The 22,302-nt window shown below is 35.7% G+C and overlaps 1 non-coding gene across 1 annotated transcript; it reads right to left on the bottom strand.

Annotated features, from left to right (window-relative positions):
- Positions 1 to 21,981: 21,981 nt before the first annotated feature.
- LOC113001292 (small nucleolar RNA R71) lies at positions 21,982 to 22,088 on the bottom strand. Its single transcript, XR_003266611.1, has one exon. It is a non-coding gene; the product is annotated as a small nucleolar RNA R71 (small nucleolar RNA).
- Positions 22,089 to 22,302: the final 214 nt, after the last annotated feature.

Here is a 22,302-nt window from a genome sequence, read left to right as displayed (position 1 = left end):
AAAATTTAATTCCAGCATTTATCTATTTCAGTTATTAAATAAATAAAATTATATGATAGACAAAGGGAATCAGTAAGTGGTTATTACTTGTTCTGAATGAATTAATGCATGAGATACACTGATGAAATGATTGTGAAAATTCTGATTTTTGTGTATGCAGGCATTATTGTGAGTGATGAAGTATAAATTGAAAACACAAGAGTGAAGATGTTAGCATGTCTAAACAGAAATCATGGTATGGTAAGCCAAGTACTTCATAAATGTCCAGTGAGTTGTGCGAACCTTTGCCTGTGAGAGAATGATAGGTCTTAATTTCTTGATTTTGCATGATTTTCAGACTATTTGAGTATGCACAGAGTATGGGAAGGATCGAGGCCTTGTTTGATTTTCTTAGCCACTTAGCCAAATAGCCAACCTGTTATTTGAATGAATCCCTTGCACCCTATTGAGCCTAACGCAATTAATTGTTCTTTTTTTCCTAAGCCTAATGAAATTAATGACCACCTTATCTTAGGTTGTAGGAGAGCACGGATCAAGGAAAATTTACCCTTAATTTGGGGGAGCTGCAGTTTTGGTTGAGCATAAAAAAATGTTTCAAGAACATCACCAACAACACACACACAAAGATAAAATATGATGAGTTGCTATAGTACCAGTTCGATTTCTATTGTTAAAAAAAATTGTTTCAAGTAAAGAGCTGATAGCAACCTATGTTCCAAATTTGTGTGTTGTTAGGCATAGTAGAAAGTGGAGGGATGTGAAATATAAGTCATGGGTTATTAGGTAGGTGCTCTCTTAGAACCTAATTTTAAATCCAAATAAAAACTATGAGTTCCTTGTTAGTCCAGCCACATTACAAGCCTAGAAAGTCCTTAGTGATACACAATATGTGTGTATGATTACATTAACTGAGATGAAGTGCAAAGTTGGGAATATTAATTTCAGTTGTTAGATTGAAAACACTTTTAGCAGAGACACTTGTGCGTTGAGGGAAACACTAGCCTTGTGAGGAATGAAGTATGGTAAGTCTGCCATGATGAAGTTTTTACTTGCTAACCTTTTTCATCTCCATGTATATTCCTTCATGCTTCCATCACAAGATCAAGACAAATGCAAGCTCAGGATTAGTCAGTGAAAGGTTTGAAAAGGTTTCGCAGTTATCTCATGCATTGGCACATTAGTAGATGTCGGTGGAAATTGGGAAGGCATTTAATAGAGAAAATCATTAATATTGCATCAAGGATAGTTAGGCATGCTAGGCCCCAACACTATCATATTCTGAATTCATCTTTTGCATTTAAAGCTATTGTTTAATTTTCTTATTATCATTTTCTTTTTCCATTTTTACTTTCAAATTTCATATTTACAATTCTTTGTCTTTGTCTTCTTCTCTTCCTTCTCATGGCTTAATAATTGGATTTGCATCACTTAAGTACAACCAAAGTCCTTGTGGATTCGACACTTGGACTTCCATTTTAATCTTTACTACTTGTGATAAAATTGGTACACTTTCCAATCTGTTAACATCTACTCAAGAAGAAGCTCAAGATGAAGTCAGAGATCCCACTAGACGCATCATGAGAAGGAATCATCCAGAAAGTCAGATCATAGGTGATCTAACAGATCATGTTCAAGCAAGATCGTCACTAAGAACACAATGACACACTGCACTGATCTTTGAAATGGAACTCAAACACACTTACAAGGCCATGCAAGACGACAACTGTTGAAAGTGATGCAAGAAGAGCTTGACTAGTGTCAAAAGAATGATATTTGGAAGCTAGTTGAACTACCATAAAGAAAGAAAGTAGATGGAGCAAAATGGATCTTTCGCAACAAAATGAAGGGAGATGGTAAGGTTCTGAGAAACAAGGCAAGGTTAGTTGCTAAAGGTTACTCACAACAGGAAGGTATAGACTATAAAGAAACCTTTGCACCTGTTGCACATTTAGAAGCAATACCCATCTTACTTTCATTTGCAACTTATAGAAATATAAAGTTGTATCAAATGGATGTAAAAAACACTTTTCTAAATGGTTTAATCCAAGAGGAAGTTTATATTGAACAACCTCCTAGATTTGAAAGTGAAACTTTTCCTCAACATGTTTTTAAACTCAACAAAGCCTTATATGGACTTAAACAAGCTCCTAGAGCTTGGTATGAAAAACTAAGCTCATTTCTTTTGGAAAATGGCTTTGAACGAGTAAAGATTGACACAACTCTCTTTTGCAAGAATTATGATTCTCAATTTTTATTAGTATAGATGTATGTGGACGATATCATTTTTAGTGCTACTAATGAAATGCTCTATGAAGATTTTTCTAAGTTAATGCAGACTGAGTTCAAAATGAGCATGATGGGAGAGTTGAAAAACTTTATTGGATTGCAAATAAAGCAAACACCCTAAAGCATTTACATTCACTAGACCAAGTATGTGAAAGAATTTTTAAAGAAATTCAACATGAGTGATGCCAAAGAGATGAAGACTCTTATGCATCCTACTACATATCTTGGACTGAATGAGGAATCAATTGAAGGTGGATGAGATTGAGTACAGAGCAATGATTGGTTCACTGCTCTATCTCACTGTGTCCAGGCCTAATATCATGTCCAGTGTTTACTGATGTGCAAGCTTCCAAAAAGAACCAAGGGAAGTTCATCTAACTTTAGTTAAACACATATTCATATATCTAATTGGAACTCCTAACCTTGGTCTGATGTTCAAAAGAAGAGAAATTTTCATAGTCATAAGCTATTATAATGCGGACTATGCTGGTGATAAAGTCGAAAGAAAAAGTAGGGCTCAACTGCATTGTCTACTACTGAAGCAGAATACATGTAAGTAGCAAGCTATTATGCTCAAATCCTATGGATAAAGCACCAACTTGAAAACTATAGTGTCAACGAAAGTAAAATCCCTATCTTTTGTGACAATAGAACTGCTATAAGTCTTTTGAAAAATCCAACATTGCATTCCAAAGCAAAGCATGTAGAAATTTAGCATCATTTTATAAGATATTTTCATACCCTAATTTCGTCCGGGGACAATTGTTTATTGACATGCAGATTTTTGGCAGTCACGCTGAGCTGCTTAAAGCCAATTGCCGCAGGATCCGTAAGATTTCGCGATGTTTCGGAAGGAAATGAGCCAAAAAAAAACTCAAAATAGGGGTGAAAAGATCAATTTAGGGGGTGTTGTTCTTTTGCTTCCTTTATCTTTTTTGCTTCAGAAGGAAATGAGTATTTTAGTGTGGTATCAAGAGCATCTTCATCTAGGTGATGTTCTTTTGCTTCCTCTATCTTTTTGTTCGGTCAATTCACTTTAATTCCTTGTTATTCATCTTATTCTCCGTGTATATCCTCCATTGTCTTGTGGTTTGGTGTTGTTTAGAGTAGATTCAAAAAAATAATCTGATTAAATCTTAGATCTACACTTGTTCTTGCATTTCTATGGATGTTTTTGTGTTGATTTTAGGTTCTATCATTTTTCAGTCATAATATTCTTGTGCTAAACCTTTAGATCTAAATTTTCTTCCAAAATATTGTGGAAGCAATGCTTTCCAAGATTATTTTGATGATGCCAAAGACTCAAGTCAAGAATCAAGAGTCAAGTAAGTTTCAAGAATCAAAGAGTCATTCAATCAAAGCATGTTTCAAGAATCAAAGAGTCGTTCAATCAAGATTCAAGATTAAAGTGAAGATTCAAGAGAAGACTCAATTAAGATAAGTATTAAAAGAGTTTTTCAAAATATTGAATAGCACAATTTTGTTCAAGACAATTTTTCAAAGAAAAATCTTTTACTAAGAGTTTTACTCTCTGGTAGTCGATTACTAGAAGGCAGTAATCGATTACCAGTAGCCAACATTCTTTTCAAAGTGATTTACAAAGCTATAATCGATTACCATAAGCATGTAATCGATTACCAGTGTTTCTAAACGTTTTGATTTTCAAATTTAAACATGAAGAATCACATCTAATGATGTGTAATCGATTATACTATGATGGTAATCGATTACCAATGACTTATTTTGAAAATTAAATTACCAAAAGTCACAATTCTTAAAGTGACTAGTTTCTGAAGATTTTTCAAAAGTCACAACCTTTAAAGTGACTAGTTTTCAAAAGAGTCACAACTTTTAAAGTGACTAGTTTTTCAAAAGAGTCACAACTTTTAAAAAGTGACTAGTTTTGAAGAAATTGCCAAGAGTCACAACTTTTAACTTGTTTTTTCAAGAGCCATCAAATGGCTATAAATATGTGACCATGGCACGAATTTTAAAGAGAGAACTTTCATATTTCTTTCATTCATTCAGAGCATTCTTCTAAGAGTTTTTGTTCAATAATTTCTTTATTCAAGAAAATTTCATTGGCCAAAAACTTTTGCTATTCTTTTTCTTCATTCCTTATCCCTCTTGCCAAAAGATTCAAATGACTAACCGCCTGAGAATTCTTTTGATTTTTCCTCTTCCCTTTAAACAAAATATTTCAAAGGACTAACCGCCTGAGATATCTTTTGTCTTTTGTCCCCTTACAAAGATTCAAGGGACTAACCGCCTAAGAATTCTTTGTCTTAACACATTGGAGGGTACATCCTTTGTGGTACAAGTAGAGTGTAATTCTACTTGGGTTGTAATACTGAGAACAAGAGAGGGTACATCTCTTGTGGATCCATTCAAGTGGAGGGTACATCCACTTGGTAGTTCAAAGAGAACAAGGGAGGGTACATCCCTTGTGGATCATTGCTTGTAAAGGATTTTACAAGGTTATTGGAAATCTCAAGAACCGGTGGTTGCTTGGGGACTGGATGTAGGCACAGGTTGTTGCCGAACCAGTATAAAAACTTGTGTATGTCTTCTTCTTCCCTACACTCTTTACTTTTCCGCTGTTTACTTTTCATTTCCGCTTTACTTCTGTCTAAGTTATTGTTTCTATTCTTTACTTTCTCATAACTTAGTAGTAAAGCCTAATTAAGTCTATTAACATTAAGAAGGATAAATTTTTAATTAGTCAAGATATGTTCATAATTAATTCAACCCGCTCCCTTCTTAATTATTCCGAGGCCACTTGATCCAACAAATATTGATTAGAAAAAAAAATCTAAGTATAAATCACTTAATCCATGTTGTCATTGAGTCATGTTTAGTCATAAGAATTATCACATTATGTTCTAAGTTTGTGTTGAATTTTTATTTTGTTGATTGAATTCTAGATACATTTTTTCATGTATTCTTGTCATTCTTAGCCTATCTTTTTAATTTTGAGTGTAATTCATGCATGTTATTTAGTTCATAACATGTTCTAAATCAATTCCTAGAAGTAATCTTGTTGTTGAACTTTTTTTTGTTTTCTATGTTTCCTACATGATGCCTATGATGAAGTTGAGTTGTGGTGCTAAGTTGTGGCTGGATTTGTGAATCAAAATAAGTCTTAAGCTCTCTTGAATTGTGTTATTCAAGATAATTGAGCATAAGCAAACACAAATTGTAACTATCCAAGCCTTAAGCAACATAAACACTACTCTTGATTTCTAGGTTGAAATTGCTGGTGTTGGCAGCTTGAACATACGAACTTGTATAAATTACTGGGAATTGGTCATTATGAATTTTGAGCGGAAGTTTTTACTGAATTTTATGGACATATTTAAAAAATTATAAAAAAAAGAATCAACTTATTTGGATAAAATTAAAAAATAATAAAAATCACACAAGTTGGAAGAAAAATCATTGTCCAGGAAAAAAAAGTGAAAGGGAAGTGTGCTTGTTGTTTTGGCTCGAAATTTGTTCTATAATTGGTGCCTATTTTATACCAATCTTAGTTCTGAAATTTCAATTGAAAATTATTGTGAAAACAAGTGCCAAAACTCGAGGTTTCTTGAGTCTTTTTTTTTTAGTTTTCCTACTCTACTTTAGAGCTATTCTAGGTTTCTCTTTGAGTCCTAGCTTGCTTTTGTGTGCTTTTCATTGCTTTAATTGTGGAATAATCCTTGAAAATTTTTCTTTTAAAAAATCTATTGGTTTAGCTTTCAATTAGTTTTTTTGGTCTTTGGTTATTGCTTGTCTCTTTGTTTCCTTGTTTGTGAGTTGCCATGTAGGGAATTGGAAAGGAGGATTGGTGCCATCCCTTGAAGAATTTGAGTCAAGAAGCAAGGGGCCAACCACCTTAAGAGCTATTGGACTAAGAAGCACTCCAAATTGAGTGAATCATCAAAGAGAGAACAACCACCAAAATTGAGGGCCTTTTTGTAATTTTGTAATCGACAATTTACTTACCTTCATTGCTTTCAAATTTTGTAACAAAAAAGGCCTTTCATTGGAAGTAAGTTGGGAGCCTCCGACAGGTCACCCTACTTCCATTTGTGTGTTGTCATACTCTAATTTCGTACGGGGATTATTATTTGATGATATACAACCTTTGATTGGCCGCTTCGAGATACTTGGCACCCTTTGTTGCACAATATGTGAAGTCCTGAGACGTGCCGAAAATCAAAAGGGAGCAGGCTTACGCGATCCGTGAAAATTCCGTAATGTGACGGAAATCAAAAGGAGGTGTTTTTCGCAATCCGTGAGTTTTCAAAACTTCTTCGAAAGCTAAAAAAGAGTAAATACATAATCCGTAAGGATTCGTAACCTTGCGGAAGGAAAATAAGTATCGTTACGAAATTCGTAAAGTTTCGTAACGTTACGGAAAAAGAATTACCAAAAAAGGTAAAGGGGGGTGCATTTAGTAAAAAAGGGGGTACAAATAGCAATTAGGCCCACTTGGGCCTTCCAGATTCTTCCTCCAGAAGGCTGTTGCTTCTGGAGGAAGCAACCTTGCTCGCCTGGGCGAGCTGGGTGGCAAGCTCCTCCCCTATTTTGCTATAAATAGGGGGGGAGTGAAGAGGGAAGGGGTTCAGCCTTCTTGGCACTTCTTATTCTCTCAAAATTGCTGAGGAAAATTGTTTCCGTGAAGAAAATCCAAGCCGAGGCGCTTCCGTAACGTTTCCGTGAGTAATTATGTGAAGATTTTCAACCGTTCTTCGACATTCATCGTTCATTCTTCGTTTTCTTCAGTCTTCAAATTGTAAGTACCCCAAACCGAGCTTTTCAATTCATTCTATGTACCCGTGGTGGTCCACTTTTTGTTTCATGTATTTTTATTCTCGTTTTCATTCGCTTTCTATACCCCCTTTTGACGTGCTTCAGTCATTTATTTAAGTCATTTCTCGCCTAATCAAAAAATAAAATAAATTTCCACCGATCATTTCAATTGTATCATCTGTTAATTTCAGTTAAAATGAATTCCGACCATTCGGTCGTGCCGTAACCACGTTGGAAATCAAAAAAGAGGTAAAATAATAATATAATAATAAAAAATATCTTTTAGTAAAATGAAGCGAAAAAATCAATCGGACGTTTTCTCTTTGGGATTTCTCATTCTTAATTGGATTGACTAATAACTAAAGTGAAACTAAGGCTAAAATCAACTCGCCTAGTCAAGCTCGTCCACAAAAAATAGGGTTTGAAAGTTTATCATTTCAGTTTGTTACCAAGTAAAAAGGATCATTTTTAAGGTCCAACGCCTTAAAAATGATCACAAATTCAAGTAAAAAGAATCGCTTGATTCACTCTTAAGAAAGAACTACGTAGGTCTGATTTCCTCTCCAAAGGAGGGTACGTAGGAGAAAAAGCCCCGCTTTTGTCGACCTCAAAAAATAAAAAGAAATAAAAGTTAAGGTAATACAATTTCCACAATTCTAAAAAATAGGCTGTTGTCCTTTGAGACAAACGTGAGAGGTGCTAATACCTTCCTCAAGCGTAAATACAACTCCCGAACTTAGAATTTTCATTTTGACCGGTTTCCTCCGGTTTTTCTGACGTTTCCCACAAATAAACGTTGGTGGCGACTCCGCGCATCTTTCCTCCTTTGGAAAGCGCACCCGTGAGCCTCGCCTCGCTCGCCCGCAAAAGGGCACGTTGCGACATGTGTAATAATTTTAGGCAATTTTCCTTTAGGATTGTGAGTGTTTTGTTGGGAACCTTAAATGTGGTCATCCAAACACTCTTAGGATTCGCCTAGTTTACATTTCTTGCTTACTTTCATAGCTTATTTCCTTTACCTTCCATTGTCAAACAGCCTAGATAGCTTGCCTTTTATCAATTAGTTTTTACCTTATCTTTCACACCTTTTTTAGTGTTTATTTTGTCTAGTTTCAACCATAGTTTCTTTTACCTTTTGTTTTCAAACCCCAACAAGAAAGAACCACAACTTAGGAACCAACATGAGTCTTTATTCTTCATCTAGTGTTAATGGTGAGGGTTCTACTCCTAAGGACCCCTTGTATAAGATAACAGATGATTTGAGATCCCTTAAGTTGTGGAAAGAAAAACAAGAGAGAAAAGAAAAAGGAAAAAAAAGAGTTGAAGAAATAAGTCAAGATGAAAGAGAGAAAATAAGAAAGAAAGAAAGAAGAAAAATAATGAAAGAAACGAAAAGAGGAAAGCATGCCTCTTATAGTAGTCATAACTCTTGCAAGAGCCTAAGTGAAGAACTTCATGACTATTACAAAGGAAGGCATAGGTTACATCTTAGACCTCACTCCCATAGGAGAGAAAAGTAAAGAAAGCCTCAAGAGGCTAAAATTAACCTCCTATACTTCCATGGGAAGGACAATGTAGATGCTAACTTAGATTGGGAAATAAGGATAGAGCAACAACTTAAAAGGAAGTCTACTTCAAAATCTTATGGCTCTCATTCTTATCCAAAGAAAGACCAAGGTCAAGGCATCTTAGGGGTGACACCTTCTAAGCCCAAAGATGATAAGGGGAAGACAATACAAAAGCAACCCCTTAAGGCTAGTATGCAAGAGAAGACTGGCTCCATGAAGTGCTTTAAATGTCTTGGAAGAGGACAAATTACTTCTTAATGCCCCACCAAGAAAACCATGATTATGAGGGGCCAAGACATTTATAGTAGCCAAGATGAGGCTACTACTTCACCTTCCTCTAGTGAAAGTGAAGAAGCAAAAGGGAAGAATATAGTGAAGAAATCTACCCCCAAGAAGAAGGACAACCTTTAATGGTTAAGGAGGAGTATAAGGAAGTAAGTGTCTCCTCCAAGAGGTTAGCTAAGAAGGAAAGGCATTTTGAAATAAAGACAAATATTAAAGAAATTTCCCCTCTTAGACAACCTCTACAATTTCTCTTTTGTAAAAAGACACTTGTTAGCATTGCCACACCTCTTGGGCTTGAGGTTATTCCTCAAGTAAAGAAGTTATTGGATGAGGGTTTGGTTCATAAGAGCTTAAATCCTTGTGCTTTGTTGGTGCCCAAAATAGGTATTATTAGGAACCAAATCCCTAAAATAAGTGATATGATGAATGTGTTGAGTGTTGCAACCCTCTTTTGTAAAATCACTCATGCATCCAATATCTTCATGATTCATGTACATAGGGACGCATTGTAGAAGCAAGTTTCATGATGATGAACCAAGCAATTTTGATGATGCCAAAAGCCCAAGTTATTGATTCAATATTGATTCAAGACTTCAAGATCAAGCATCAAGAATCCAATCCAAGATTCAAGATTCAAGAGAAGAAACCAAGAAGCAACAAGTCAAGACTTCATATAGGATAAGTATCAAAAGATTTTTTTCAAAAACCAAATAGCACAGTTTTGTTTTACAAAAGAATTTTCTCAAATTTTCTAAGTTATTAGAGTGATTACTCTCTGGTAATCGATTACCAGTTATCAATAATCGATTACCAGTGACCATTTTGGTTTTCAAAATGCTTTCAAATGGTTTGCAATGTTCCAAAATGATTTTCAAACAGTGTAATCGATTACACTATATTAGTAATCAATTACAAGTGGATCTGAACGTTGGAATTCAAATCCAATTGTGAAGAGTCACAACTTTTAATAAAATGCATTGTGTAATCGATTACACCTTTGTGGTAATTGATTACCAGTGAACAGTTTTGAAGAAAAAGTTAAGAGTTATAACTCTTAACAAGGTTTTCTCAAAAGTCATTACTCTTCCAATGGTTTCTTTGACCAGAAATGAAGAGTCTATAAAAGCATGACTTTGGCACACATTCAATACAAATATGATATTCTTCCAAACAATTCTTTTTCACAATCTTTCTCTAACCATTGCCCATTGCTTTCTCTTTGCCAAAAAGCTTTCTAAACCTTGTTTCAAAACTTTTTTTTTTCTGCAAGTGGAAATTCTGTAGAAAACAAAAGTGTGCTATCTTTTCATCCCTTCTTCCTCTTGACAAAAGATTCAAAGGACTAATCACCTGAGAATTCTTTTGATTCTCCCTTCTCCCTCTTGACAAAAGATTCAAAGGACTAACTGCCTGAGAATTCTTTTGATTCTTCCCTTTCCCTTTAAACAAAAGATTTCAAATGACTAACCGCCTGAGATATCTTTTTTTCCCCTTACAAAGATTCAAGGGACTAACCGCCTAAGAATTCTTTGTCTTAACACATTGGAGCGTACATCCTTTGTGGTACAAGTAGGGCGTACATCTACTTGGGTTGTGATACTGAGAACAAGAGAGGGTACATATCTTGTGGATCAGTTCAACTGGAGCGTACATTCACTTGGTTGTTCAAAGAGAACAAGGGACGGTACATCCCTTATGGATCTTTTCTTGTAAAGGATTTTACAAGGTTATTGGAAATCTTAAGAACCGGTGGTTGCTTGGGGACTAGATGTAGGCACGGGTTGTTGCCGAACTAATATAAATCTTGTGTTTGTCTTCTTCTTCCCTACACTCTTTAATTTCCGCTGTGTACTTTCCATTTCCGCTTTATTTTTGTCTAAGTTATTGTTTTTGTTCTTTACTTCCTCATAACTTAGAAGTAAAGCCTAATTGAATCTAGTAACATTAAGAAGGATAAATTTTTAATTAGTCAAGACACGTTCATAATTAATTCAACCCTCCCCTTCTTAATTATTTCGAGGCCACTTGATCCAACACGCATTAGGTAGGTTTGTTCTTATTTTTGGTTTTAATACAAACCTAGGTGCTCATATGGGACATCTTAGGTTTGTCATACTTTTTGGTAGAAATAATCAACATGAAAATACAGAAAAAGTTATGTTTTATTGCATTACTTTTCTTAATTTTTTAAATAGTGATCAAGGGGTTCCCATGAACCCTAAGAGAATAAAGGTCATTCCTGAGTGGCTCATTCCACCAAGTATAAGAAAAATTTGGGACTTCTATGACTTAACAAACTTTTACAAAAGGTTTGTCCCATATTTTTCTATACTTGTAGCACCACTCATTGAGTTGGTGAGGAACCATGTTCCTTCATGGGAAGATGCCCAGGAAATGGGTTTTCAGACCTTACCTTACTTCAACATACCAAACACCCCTAATACATATGTTTTTGTTCTTTTTACAAGTGTTGAGGAAAAAAGCCCAAAGTTTCAAGAACCTCGGGATTTGAGGTCAAATCCTTTTCAACGGGGAGGGAATGATGCAATCCTACCCTACAAGGGCATTGGATAGAAGACTCCAAGAAGATTGGGCCAGAGATGCAAGAGAAGGCCCTAGGGTTCTCATAAGCCATAGGGTAGATTTCGGGCCCATGGGCTAAGTATGAGCCCGCTTATCTTTGTACATATTAGATTAAGGTTTCATTATTTTTTTTTGGCCTTGTATTTAGGGCTCCATAATATAGGTAAGGTACCCTAGAAATGTAAAATTTTTCAGCCCTTGTATTTTAGGGCACCTAGACTAGTTTTTGTATTAGGGGTAGTTTTGTAATTTCACATGCATTAAGTGGATATTTGATGTGTGTGGTTGGAAATAAATTTAATTGAATTGGGAGAAGCCCTATCCAATTAAATTTTAGAGGGGGAGGTGAGCATTTGCTTGCTACACCCCATTACCACATCATATAGTCACACTTTGTGCATGTCCTTCATGTTTTACATGTCTCATGACACCTAAGCACACTTAGTGGAGAATCTTGGACTTGATCTTGGATTAGTGGGCTGAAACATAGTTAAAATTCACTAATCATAATTAGTGAAATTTTGGCTCCAAAATTTGGCTCCACAAATTCAATTTCAAACTCAAGTGAAATTTGAATAGAAATTCAAATTTCCCTCCAATTTTGTGTGACACTTAGGCTATAAATAGAGGCCATGTGTGTGTATTTTTTCAACTTTGATTTTTGAGAATTAAACTTCAAGTTTAAACCTCTTTTGAGGCTCAAAATTTCGTGCTCCTTCTCTCCCTCTCCCTCAATTCATCTTTTCCTACCTTCAAGCTCTTATCCATGGCTTCCTATGGTGGTAAACTTCTTCTAGACTCATCTTCTTCTTGAAGTTGTGGAAGCAATGTCTTCCAAGGTTATTTTGATGATGCCAAAGAATCAAGAGTCAAGAAAAATCCAAAGATTCAAGAATCAAGTTTCAAGAATCAAGATTCAAGATTCAAGAATCAAGCTTTAAGTTTCAAGATTCAAGATTCAAGATTCAAGAATCAAGATTCAAGAATAATCAAAAGATTCAAGACTCAAGATTCAAGAATCACGAGAAGACTCAATCAAGATAAGTATTAAAAAATTTTTCCAAAACATTGAGTAGCACAAGAAGTTTTCACAAAATCATTACCAAAGAGTTTTACTCTTTGGTAATCGATTACCAGAAGATAGTAATTGATTACCAGTGTTTTAAAATGTTAAGATTTCAAATTTCAAGAGTTACAACTTGTGTTTAAACATTTTTAACTTGTGTAATCGATTACACAATCCTTATAATCAATTACCAGTGTTTCTAAATGTTTTAATTTTCAAAATTCAAAATGAAGAGTCACATATGTTGATGTGTAATCGATTACACCTTAATGGTAATCGATTACCAGTGACTGATTTCGAAAAATACATTTCCAAATGTCACAATTCTTCAAGTGACTTGTTTTTGAAGATTCTTTCAAAAGTCACAACTTTTTTAAGTGATTAGTTTTAAAAGAAATTGCCAAGAGTCACAAGCTTTGACTTGAGTTATCAAGAGATTATAAATATGTGACCATGGCATGAATTTCAAAATGAATGAATAATCAATTATCTATCTTTCAATCTTCTTTCAACATTCTTCAATCAATCTTTTCAACTCTTTCTATAGAATTTTCTGATTCATTTTCTCTTCATCTTTCTAAAAGTTTTTGTTCAATACTTTCTCTTTTAAGAAAAGTTCTTTGATAAAAAAACTTGTGTTATTCATCTTTTTCATTCTCTTCTCCCTTTGCCAAAAGAACAAAGGACTAACCGCCTGAATTCTTTTGTGTCTCTCTTCTCCCTTACAGAAGATTCAAAGGATTAACCGCCTGAGAATTCTTTTGATTCTTCCCTTCCCCTTAAGCAAAAGATTTCAAAGGACTAACCGCCTGAGATATCTTTTGTTTCCCCTTACAAAGATTCAAAGGACTAACCGCCTAAAAATTCTTTGTCCCAACACATTGGAGGGTACATCCTTTGTGGTACAAGTAGAGGGTACATCTACTTAGGGATTGTTATACTGAGAACAAGAAAGGGTACATCTCTTGTGGATTAGTTCAAGTGGAGGTTACATCCACTTAGTTTTTTCAAAGAGAACAAGGGAGGGGACATCCTTTGTGGATCTTTGGCTTGTAAAGGTTTATTCAAGGTTGAAAGAAATCTCAAGAACCGCAGGTTGCTTAGGGACTGGATGTAGGCACGATTTGTGGCCGAACCAGTATAAATCTTGAGTTTGTCTTCTTCTTCCCTACATTCTTTAATTTCCATTGTGTACTTTTAATTATCGCTTTTACTTTTGGTTAAGTTTCTATTTCTGTTCTTTACTTTCTTAACTTAGTAGTAAAAGCCTAATTGAATCAAGTAACATTAAGAAGGATAGATTTTTAATTAGTCAAGACACGTTCATAATTAATTTAACCCCCCTCCCACCTTCTTAATTATTTCGAGGCCACTTGATCCAACAGCAGTGGCATCTCCTATCAACTTTTCTTCTTCTCCATTCCGCTGCCATTCAAATTCAAGAAGCAAAGGACTGCATTAATGAAGAAGATCCAAGGCCTACAAGCTCCAATGGAGCTACATCAGTTCTTCAGCACTGGGACCATCTAGGCCCATTAGGAAACTTCAACATGAAGCAACCAGCTCGCCTGGGCGAGCTGGGCGGCAAGCTCCTCCCTTATTTTGGCTATAAAAAGGCATGTGAGGCTGAGGGGAAGGGATTTAGCACCCTTAGCAAGCATATTTCACATAAAATTAGTGAAAAGAAGGAGAAAGAAGAAGAAAATCAAGGCCGAAGCACTTCAGTAACACTTCCGTGATCAATTCTGTGAACGTTCTTCGCCATTCTTCATTCGTTCTTCGTTCTTCATTCGGTTAAAGCTTGCTTTAAGGATTTGAATTTCATTTATGGACCCTTAGGGGTCCCCTTTATTGTTTGTGCATCTTCATCTCCTTCTTCGATCATCGGTGATCTTTTTCTTTGTTTAAAGCGAGTTTCGACCGATCGTTCATACCGTAATCTCGTTTAATCACCATTAAAATAAAATTCAACCGATCGTTTGTGTTGTAATCTCACTTAATCACTGTTTAAATGAATTTCAACCGATCATTTGTGTTTTAATCTCACTTAATCACTATTTAAATAAGTTTCAACCGATCGTTTGTGTCGTACACTCTTTTCATCAAAAAATAAGTTTTAACCGGTCATTAGCGTCGCAAGTTATCTCTAAAAAAGGATTGCAGATTAATGAGCCAAAACCAAATAAAACCAACTCATAAACTTCTTCATTTCATCAAAAAAATCAAGATATCGTTCAAAGGTCCAATGGCTTAACGATTCTCGCCTTTCAAACTTGAGAAGATCGTTTCAAGGTCTAATGACTATACGACTCTTTCTCCCCTTTTCAAAAATCAAGAGATCGTTCAAAGGTCCAACGCCTTAACAATTCTCACCTTTCAAACTTGAGAAGATTGTTTCAAGGTCCAATGCCTTAAACGACTTTTTTCAGTTAAAATCAATCTTTCAAAAAAAGGATAAAAAAAAAAACAATTTAACCAACATTTAGTTCTTAAAGAACTACGTAGGTCTAATATCCTCATCGCAATTGAGGAATACGTAGGAGCGAGGGAAACACCCTTGTCGACCCCAAAAAAGTAAAAAACATAAAAAGGAATAAAAGTTAAAAAACATAAAAAAGGGAAAAGATAACATAAAAAGGGAAAATACATAGTTTTGAAGTCATGATTTGCACACTCAATTAGAGGTTTTCGTCCCTTGTGACGGACGCATGGGGTGCTAATACCTTACACGTGCGTAAACAACTCCCGAACCCTCATTTTCAAAAATACGCAGACCCTCGACCTTTTTCATTTTGGTTTTTCCGACGTTTTCCTCGAATAAACGTTTGTGGCCACTCCACGCGTTTTCCTTCAATGGAAGACGCACCCTTGGCCCACTTGAGAGGCCCTTTTTGTGGCCCCCATCAAAGGGCAAGTTGCGACAGAGATCATTTTCAAAATGGAACAGTGGATTTACAGTTTGTAACCATTAATGATCAACTTGTTGTTATTTTTACAAAACCATTAATTGAAGAAAGGTTGATTCTGCTAAGAAGTCAACTTGGAATGATCTTTGTCATTTATTGACTTAATTTCTATATGTCATCCATTGCTGCATCCAAGGATATATCATCCACTGGACCTTAACACACACTCACAATGTTCAATATATGGACAATATATCATGCATTTTATTCTTATATATGAAATGCAATATTTTTGTAGTGGAATGTTGTAACACTTCATGCTAAGTCGGTTTTGGGAAACAGGCCTAATGATTATTTTTGAAAAAACCAAAAAGCCTACTATAAAACCATATTATGTTGAAACTCTTGGCATTACACTCTCTCTACAAACACTTCAACTTCCTTCCTAAGAATTCAAACCCAAGCTCTTATCTCTCTATAGTGACCTCTACAAACACCCTCATTACTGAGATAATCCCAACCATGGAAATCATCACCATTCACACAGACAATGAGTCATCCATCCATGTAGAACACTTTTTCAACATTCAAGAACTCAAATAAATGGGTCTAAAGCTCAATGAAACCCTATTGTTCTGTGGTGTCGTACACTTCTTCAATGAACAACAAACCATCTACCCTGAAATGATAAGAACCTTCTAGAGCATGCTGAGTTCGTAAATAAGAAGACTATTGCCCCCAAGGTTTTGGGAGTGAAGGTAGTATTGTTTTGCAACACTATTGCTAAGGAAATAGGATGTCTACATGAGGGTAGTACTTACCAAGAAGGTTGGGAGAAGAACTATGAATCCCATGTCACTAGAACACTCTACAAAGAAAATGCTGATAAGGCTGGTGACTAAAAGACGACAGTGTATAACCTAATATGTGAGAAGGTAAAAATATGGGCTAACATTTAGAACAAAAGTGTGCTCCACAAAGCAGGTTCCAAAATAACCCTCTCAGATCTCCATAAGTTTGTGTTGTTTCACTTGATGGAGAACCTTCTGTTTTACCTTCCACACATAATTTACATCAACATGTTGAAGAACCTCAAGGGCTTTGGTGGTCAGGACGAGATCTACTATGCAAGCTTCATCAACAAGCTCTTGTGGGATCAAGGAGTATATCATGTGTTCAACAAGATGGACAAGGAATCTAAGCACACCCTGATAGTTAAGGGTTCAGTGGTTGCTAAACAAAATTTTTTTAGCAAGACTAACCTTAAAGCTATGAATGTGGCTTTAGAACAAAGTTTAAAGGAGGCTCCAAAAGTGGACGTGGACACCATCAACAAGAAAAAACAGAAAAGGCTTGACAAGGCCCTCCCTGATGAAGACCTAGGAGTTGGATCAAGTGGCCTCAGAATAATTAAGAAGGGGGGGTTGAATTAATTATTAATGAACCTTTACTAATTAAAATTTACCCTTCTTAGGTTTTTACTATGCTATTATGAAAGTAAAGAACAGAAATATAAACTTAACCAAAAGTAAAAGCGGTAATTAAAGTGCACAGCGGAAATTAAAAGAGTAGGGAAGAAGAAGATAAACACACAAGAGTTTTATACTGGTTCGGCAACAACCCGTGCCTACATCCAGTCCCCAAGCGACCTGCGGTCCTTCAGATTTCTTTTCAACCTTGTAAATTCCTTTACAAGCAAAGATCCACAAGAGATGTACCCTCCCTTGTTCTCTTTGAACAACCTAGTGGAGGTACCCTCCACTAGAACTGATCCACAAGAGATGTACCCTCTCTTGTTCTCAGTCACAACAACCCAAGTAGATGTACCCTCTACTTGTACCACAAAGGAAGTACCCTCCAATGTGTTAAGACAAAGTTCTCAGGCGGTTAGTCCTTTGAAACTTTGTGAATGGGGAAACAAAAGAATTCTCAGGAGGTTAGTCCTTTGAAATCTTTTGTTTATGGGAAAGGGAAGAATCAAAAGAATTCTTAGACTGTGTCGTTTTGAATTCTTTGACAAGGGAGAAGGGAGACACAAAAGAAATCAAGCGGTTAGTCTTTTGTTCTTTTGGAAAAGGGAGAAGAGAGACACAAAAAGAATTCAGGCAGTTAGTCCTTGGCAAATTCTTTTTGGCAAAGGGAGAAGGGAATGAAAAAGATGAATAGCACACTTTTGTTTTTTGTGAAAGAACAAGGTTTAGAAACCAGAAAACTTTGAAAGCTTTTGGCAAAGGAAGAAGAAGAAGTAGAAGTTCAAAGAGATGTTCAAAAGTTAATTGGAAAAGTTGTAAATAATTTTTCTTCAAATGCAAGTCAAGGTCTTGCTTTTATAAACTCTTCATGTCTGGTCAAGAAAACCATTAGAATAGTTATAACCTTTAGAAAAACTTGAAACCCATTGGAAGAGTTACATCTTTTGATTTTTATTCAAAACTTGTCACTAGTAATCGATTACCAAATCATTGTAATCGATTACACAAAGCATTTTGGTGAAAGGATGTGACTCTTCATAATTGAATTTGAATTTCAACGTTCAAACATACTGGAATCGATTACCAAATAATTGTAATCGATTACACCATTTTGAAATCAACTGGAACGTTGTAAATTTAGTTGAAAGCTTTTTGAAAACAATCTTTGCTACTGGTAATCGATTACAATAAACTGGTAATCGTTTATCAGAGAGTAAAAACTCTTTGGTAAAAGCTTTTGTGAAAAATTCATGTGCTACTCAATGTTTTGAAAAAACTTTTTAGTACTTATCTTGATTGAGTCTTTTCTTGATTCTTGAATCTTCAACTTGATTATTCTTGATTCTTGATTCTGAAACTTGAATCTTGAAACTTGATTCTTGAATCTTGAAATCAAATTTCTCTTAATTCTTGAAGTGTTCTTGACTCAATCTTTAACTTATTCTCTTGGGCTTTTTGTCATCATCTTTGTTATCATCAAAACTCCTTGAATCAATCTTGATTCATCATCATGACGCTTGTTTCTACACTAGGTCTGAAAAACTTTGGCATTTCAAGAAAAATTTAGAAGATCATGGCTACACAACAAAAGAAGAAAAAAAAACAAAAAAACAGCCACAAAGAGATGAAGAAGATGAGAAGCCTCTAGCCAAGGAGCACAAGACAAAAAAAGGCATGAGTTTGCTACATTTGCTTCAACTCGTCCACCAACAATGACCTTAGTAGCACAAAAGTTGAAGGACCTAAGTGAGATTGTTGAAGATGATGAAGGGTTGGTGCAAATGGCTCTACAAAAAAGGAAAGTTGCTTCTCCAAAAGCCTTTGCTCCAAAGAAGGCCAAGAATGCCCAATCAGTCATTAAAGCATGGGCATCGGTCATTCCCTCTACCATTCCACGATGCATAAAGATGAGGGTGACCGAGGCTAATCCAAAGATGGGTGATAATGAAATGGGGGTTTCCTTCATTGGAAACAAGGAACATCTGACCTTTTCCTCATCAAATAGTGAGTCCACTAGTGACACTCCTACCTTGCCCCCCCACAAGCATGCACTGTCTACTTAACCATGTCTACCTCAATCTCCTTTGTATTTGGATAGATTCAGAGGAGCAGCTATAAAGGAACCATTAGCTGATGCTCAAAGATTTCCATTGGCCTTCGATAAAGGTAATCCTACACTTGTAACCCCTTTCTCTAAAGTCATTTTCTCTAAACCTGTGTTTAGGGAAACAGAATTTGTTCAAGCACCTAGCTGGACACGATATGACTATGTGCATACTGCATCTAAGGCCTTTAAGACTCTATCATCAGATGATATAATTCATCTTTCACCTCTACAATGGACTCATCTAGAGCAACCAATTATTGTTAAGATGCCTCCCCATATGCTAGCACCTGAAACTTAACAACAAGTTTGACCTTCCACTAAAGTGACTCCCACTCAAGCTTGGTGAAGTATGTAGAATCTAAAGGACAAGAAGAGCTCTCAAGGTTGTATCTATCATGAACTATTTGGAAAGCAAGGAAGGGACTCTTTACAAGAAGTAGGACCTCCCAAGATACAATTTCAGAAGAAGGTGTACTTATGGACGCCTGATGTGTCATTATTTTCTCCTATTTCTTAACCTTTTTGGTCACCATTTTAATTACTGATTAGCCTTAATTGTCAAATTAATTATGCAATTTTATCATTTGGGCCTACTTGATTAATTTTGTGTTTTTAATTTAATTTCAGGAGAATTATAAGCAATTGGGCTTGGATCCGAAATTGGGCTGAACCGGCTTGGACTTGAAGAGAGCAGACAATTTTATTTTATTTCGTCCAATTTTATTTTATTTTATTTTGTCCAGTTTTATTTTTTTTCTTTTTTAGGCTTGGACTTAAAACAGATTTGTAAGCTTTGGGGCTGAGGACCTATATAACAGCACCAAGGTTTTAATAGAAGGCAGATTGTTGAAATAGGAGAAAATTTTACGGTTTTGCATTTTCAGTTTCGTGTTACTGTTCACGTGCACTATTCACGTAGCAATCAAATTTTGTTTTCTGCTTCAAATTGCAATTTCATTTTCTGCTTCTACCTTTGAATTCGTTTTCGTTTCTGCTGATTAATGGAAGGTTGAGTCTCCAGTGTTGTTTTCTCTTGAGGATCAAGCACATCTCTCTTTGAGGTTTTGTTATTACTATTGAATTCTGATTAGTTTTTCCCCTTCACCAATTGCTCTGTATTTGTTGCTATTAATCCATGCATGCTTAATGCTTGATTAATTGTCTCTATGCTTAATTTACGTTCATGCTTAATGATCAGTTCATTCATGCTTAATGGACATGTGAGAGGGATTAATTGGTGTATGTGTTGCTTAATCACATAATGACAGCCTTATGTTAATTTTTGCTTAGTAAATTAATTTCGGGTTGGATTAAGTGGTTGAACTGATTAGGGATGAATTCTCATAACCTAGGATAAGAGACTTGCTTTTGAATCAAGGGGAAACAACATGTTTTAATTCTGTTATTTTCTTATTCAAGTTTGCTTGCTGTTTAAATTACAAAAACAAACAAACCCCCTCCCCCACTTCGTTACTGTTTGATTAACATATGTTATGAACGTTTGGTTGATCATTGCTCACTGAGAGACGACCTAGGATCACTTCCTAGATACTGCATTTTTTTAATGTTTATTTGATTTGGGTATGGCCTCGATCAAATTTGGCATCGTTGCCGGGAAGTAGTGGTCCAAAGGTTCATAATAGTGTTTAGTTGTTTTGAGTGTAGCTCTGTTGTTTAGTGTTGTGAGTGTGTGTTGCTTTGTTTTGTGTAGTGTTCTGTTTTGCATTTCAGTCGTGTCCCCTGTTAGGCGCTTCCCTGATTCAGTTTTGTGTAGTGCTGTGAACAGTGATTAGCGACTGATTTTGCAATTTAATTGGCGATTTTTGTTTTGATAGTTAGAGTTGTTATTTTTGGCTGATTTTTTGTATGGCAGTTTCTTTTGATCCATATTTTGTGTGAAAAATACCAGAAGCACTTGTTGTGGCTGAATTTAAGAGATTCAAAAAATTTGGGAACTTGTTTTTAGCAAAACTTAAAACAGTCATAACTTTTGTTCCGGTTATCCGAATGACTATTATTATATATGCATTTGGGGTAGAAAAAAAATTCTCATATTGTGACAACCTAGTTTAGCTGGTTGGAGTTTCCCAAACTTAAAAAACCATCTGTTTACTAAGTTTTTTTTTTATTTTTCGAGTATTATTGTCCTATTTTTCTAAATTTTCCTTAGGCAGTTTTCATAGTTAGACTTTGAATTTTTATCTGAAAATTTTTGTGTTATCTTTTCATGATTTTAGGGTGTTGCTCACAAAATTTCAGCTCATATGGATATCTTTTGACTATAGTTGTAGTTTTAACCCTCCCTTGGTGCTTGTTTGAGAAACACATGATTTGCTGCATATAGTGCATGACTAAGGGCAATCCGGGTGATTTACAACCCTTTCATCCTGAAATAGATAGAACCTTTCATAAATTACTTAGGCATAGTGTGCATCCTGATCATTCTGTGCATTTTGAGCATTTTGAGCATTTTGTTGCTGGTGATTCTAAACATTCTGATTTTGAGCATTCGACTACTAATTTTCATATTGAGAACATGGCTCAACCTCCACCTCGTGAGAGGACTCTTAGGGAGATGGTTGCACTTGATTTCACTTATGAAAGCTTGTGCATTCAATATCCCGATGAGGATGTTCCATATGTTCTCAAGACTGGACTAATACAATTGCTGCCCAAGTTTCATGGTCTTGCAGGTGAAGATCCTTATAAGCATCTTAAGGAGTTCCATATTGTCTGTTCCACCATGAAACCCCCTGATGTCCAGGAAGATCATATCTTTCTAAAAGCTTTTGCTCATTCTCTGGAGGGAGTGGTGAAAGATTAGTTGTACTACCTTGCTCCCAGGTCCATTACCAGCTGGGATGACCTTAAGAGGGTGCTCTTGGAGAAATTCTTCCCTACATATAGGACCACTGCCATCAGAAAAGACATTTCAGGCATCAAGCAACTTAGTGGAGAGAGCATGTATAAGTACTGGGAAAGATTCAAGAAATTGTGTACAAGCTGTCCTCACCACCAGATTTCTGAGCAACTCCTTCTGCAGTATTTCTATGAGGGACTTAGCAACATGGAGAGGAATATGATTGATGCTGCTAGTGGTGGAGCTCTTGGTGATATGACTCCTTTTGAGGCTAGGAATTTTTTTATTGAGAAGATGGCTTCCAACTCCCAACAATTCAGTGCAAGAAATGATGTTATTGTCCTTAGAGGAGTCCATGAGGTGGCCATTGATTCA

The sequence above is a fragment of the Glycine max genome, chromosome 3 (assembly GCF_000004515.6).
Source record: "Glycine max cultivar Williams 82 chromosome 3, Glycine_max_v4.0, whole genome shotgun sequence".
NCBI classification, from domain to species: Eukaryota; Viridiplantae; Streptophyta; class Magnoliopsida; order Fabales; family Fabaceae; genus Glycine; species Glycine max.
This window is presented reverse-complemented; position numbering and strand designations above follow the sequence as displayed.